Source organism: Lactuca virosa, chromosome 1 (genome assembly GCF_052849685.1).
Source record: "Lactuca virosa cultivar CGN04683 chromosome 1, Lactuca_virosa_CGN04683_v6, whole genome shotgun sequence".
Lineage (NCBI taxonomy): Eukaryota > Viridiplantae > Streptophyta > Magnoliopsida > Asterales > Asteraceae > Lactuca > Lactuca virosa.
Window position 1 is genome coordinate 147791021 of NC_136426.1, and position 3866 is coordinate 147794886.

Consider the following 3866-nt stretch of genomic DNA (forward strand, 5'->3'; position numbering starts at 1 on the left):
CTTTTATGTATTGCATTAGCTACTTGTATATGTTGTATTATTGTTTGTACGATTTAATCTAATTTGATTAATTCAAATAATTATTAATATTTTATTGGTAGTTACTTGTATTATCAGCTTAATGGTTTGGACGTCTTAAAAAATAATATTATTATATTCAATCTATTTATAGAAATAGTGACATTTCTTTTATAATATATATATATATATATATATATATATATATATATATATATATATAATGGTTCAAATGAGAACCATAAAAGATTAAGAACCCTAAGAACCCTATTAGTTATTAAATATTTACATGATATTCTTATTAAACATATGAAAATCCTTTTTTTCTCTTTTTGATACAAAAGGGCAAAATTATAATTTTTACAGTATAATATTTTCATTCTTATATGCTCTAATATTTGAACACAAAACTTATATAATTTACAAGTTTATACAGTCCGTTTATAGTTTAATTTACAAAATTCACAACTTAATACAAACCAATTTACAATAATTGACAAACTCAAAGAAATCAAAAATTCAAACTCTACTACTACCACCACCACATGCTCCCACCAACCACCTATACCAGCTTCCAGCTTCGCAACCATTATTTTCTTCTAAATCAGATCTATAAATGAAGTCATGCATTAATAACTTAAATACTACATTCACAGTCTAATAAAACCATTTATTTCACTCATTTTGAATTTAATGCAAAACTATTATTAAAACTAATGTATTTTTTCATACTTATACAATACAAAAAATAAATATATATTCAGAAGAAAATTAACAAAAAAATTTATACATAAATCATTCATATTTTAAATTGTGAATTTAATATATTAAGCCGTGAATAAAATTTATATTATTTCGAAAATCAAACAAAAATTTTAAAATAATCACAGCTTAATGTCAATTCATTCACAGTTTAATACAATCAATTCATAATTTAATACACAAAATTCATACCTTAATATAGTCAATTCATAGTTTAAGAAGAAATTTCATAGTTTAATGTAGTCAATTAATTCACAGTTTAAAACACAAAAATCACAACTTAATACACAAAATTCAAAGCTTAATACAATGATTTCACAGTTTAATAGACAATAAGTATAAATTCTAAGCCATATTACCAACTTAAAACTTTTAATATAGTCTTCACAATTTAATAAAGAAAATTCACAGCTTAATATAATAAACTGATAGTTCAATACACAAAATTCACAAGTTAATATAGTCAATTCATAACTTAAACAAAAAATTCACAGCTCAGTGCAATCAATTAATGGTTTAAAACACAAAAATCACATCTTAATACAATAAATTTACAGTTTAATACACAAAAAGTATGCATTCACAGCCGTATTATCAAATTAGAACTCTTAATACAATCAATTCAAAGTTAAATACACATAATTCACAACTTAAAACTTATAAAAAAAATCATTCATTTATAGTTTAAAACTTATAAAAACCATACATTCACAACTTAAAACTTATAAAAATTCATGAGTTCACAATTTATTCAAAGGTGGATAAAATCATATATGCTTATAATGTTTTCTTTCATCTCATATTTCAAAAGCAAACACGAAGTTCATAAAAAAAATTTACAGGTTAATATAATCAATTAACAGCTTAAAACAGTCAATTCACAACTTAATATAATTAATTCACAATTTACAACACTCGGTGATGAATCTAGAAAAAAAACAATTAATTAAAAATTAATAAAAAAGCATACAATTGTTTTCATGAGTTTTTATTTATGCTAAATTATTTCATTTACAATGAAAAAACAATTAAAAAATAACTCATGCATCGTGATGATTTTATTTGTAAATGTTAATTAAAAAGCATACAATTGTTTTCATGAGTTTATTTATGCTAAATTATTTCACTTACAATAAAAAAACAATTAAAAAATCTTTTCAATTTAAGTAAAACCAACAATATGATTATACAGCACACTAAACTTAACAAAATTTACTAATTCACAATTTAAAATTAAAATAAATATCTAAAATTTAACGATCCGATTTTAACAATCATAAATTTTTATTAGAACTATCAAAATAATTAACCATAGAATACTACCTTACAAATATTAATGAAACCTAGATAAAAGACATGTACCTATAATTATTTAAAAGTTTATCATATCCACAGAATAGTTTTAAAAGCTATGCCAGTGAGTCAATGACCATACTTTTGCACAGTAGATATTGAGAGAAACACATCGTGGTTAATTGTTTATTTTATACTTCATTCCTTCTTTACAATGGATGTGATAACATGAGAGAGAACTAAGTGTGTGAGAGAGATTATGAGAGTAGAGAGATAAAGTGCATACTATAGTTACCGTGAGGCTAGGCAAAGTGACGAGATGTTGATGTTGTATTTTTCCGACAACACCATAAGGCAGCAAGCGGCGGTAAGCAGAAGCTGCCGAAGGAGTCAGTTGTGGTGATTCTGTTGACACAAAGGAGACGCTCAACCACTGGGAGAATGCGATTTTTCATCCTTGCTCTTTAGATTTGTTCGCTTTAGTGAAGTCGGCTACCGGCCGGAAAAGCTTAACGGAGCATGAAGCAGGAACAAATTGGAGACGACACAGATCTGGAAGGAGATGGTTGTGGTTGATCTTCGCCGGAACTTTATATATCTACTGTAGAAAATCGTAGATCTAGATGCAAATAAAGTAAATCTGAGGCGAAATCAAAGACCTGGAGCCGACTGGAGATGTATCTAATGACAGATGTTCACCGGTGGTAGGAAATGGAGACGATACACGAAGATGTATCTGATGAAGAATGTTCATTGGTGGTAGGAGATGGCCACGGTACACCGGATATGCAACTGAAAAGAGGTAACGACGGTTCAAGATCTGCAATTCCGTCGTCGGCGGTGATGGCGGCAGTGAGATCATCGGTGCCGGTGGTGATGTTGCCGCCGGCTATGGTGGTTGTGGTGGTGTTATGGTTGAAAGAGATTGAGAGGATTTTTTTGTTCTTAGCTGATTATGAAAAATAATGATATGTGATTAAAACACAAAAGTGATAGAATGTGTTTTACATGAAGACGATATGTCTTGATTGTCGTTTTTCTATTTATAAAAAATCTTAAAAAATCAAAATATTAAAAAAAAAAAAAAACAAAAATAACCTTATTAAAAATGAATGGTTCTTCTTAATCTTTTATATATATATATATATATATATATATATATATATATTCATGTTTATTTGACACCATGTTAATTTTGTGAGACCGTGAGACCAAATCTAAAAATAATTTTAAAATACAAAATAAAAGGAAAAATCTGAAAATTCTTTTTTTAGTTATTATTTTCGTCACTTTAATTATCTAAAAAAAAAATTTAAAAATTATCTTTTTTTTTTGAAAAATATATAAAATATTCTAATAGAATATTACACTGTAAATATTCTAATGTGATTTTAAAATGTTAGAATATTCTACTAGATTTGTCAGATATGTAAAATATTCTAATATTCTACTAGAATATGTAAAAAAAAGGTTTTTTTATTTTTATTTTTTTTATTTTTGGTATTTTTTTTAATTTTTTTTTGGAAAATATAAATGAGGAAAATAATATTTGAAAAAAAAATCGAACATTTTCAATTAATTTGCATTTTAAAAATGTTAATTTTTATCTACAAAATTAATAGTTAGGATTGCGTCTCACATTAGGTCGTCTCACATGAACCTAACCATATATATATATATATATATATATATATATATATATATATATATATATATATATATATATATACTTTAAATACTTATTTATACAAGTTATAATTATTTTAACTTAAAGTTTGTATATGTACTTATGA

The 3866-nt window shown here is 25.2% G+C and overlaps 1 long non-coding RNA gene across 1 annotated transcript; it reads right to left on the reverse strand.

The window, feature by feature from the left end:
- Positions 1–410: 410 nt before the first annotated feature.
- LOC145159836 (uncharacterized) lies at positions 411–3108 on the reverse strand. The gene is made up of 2 exons (XR_013737937.1): positions 2360–3108; positions 411–628 (listed from the first exon to the last, which is right to left on the reverse strand). It is a non-coding gene; the product is annotated as an uncharacterized LOC145159836 (long non-coding RNA).
- Positions 3109–3866: the final 758 nt, after the last annotated feature.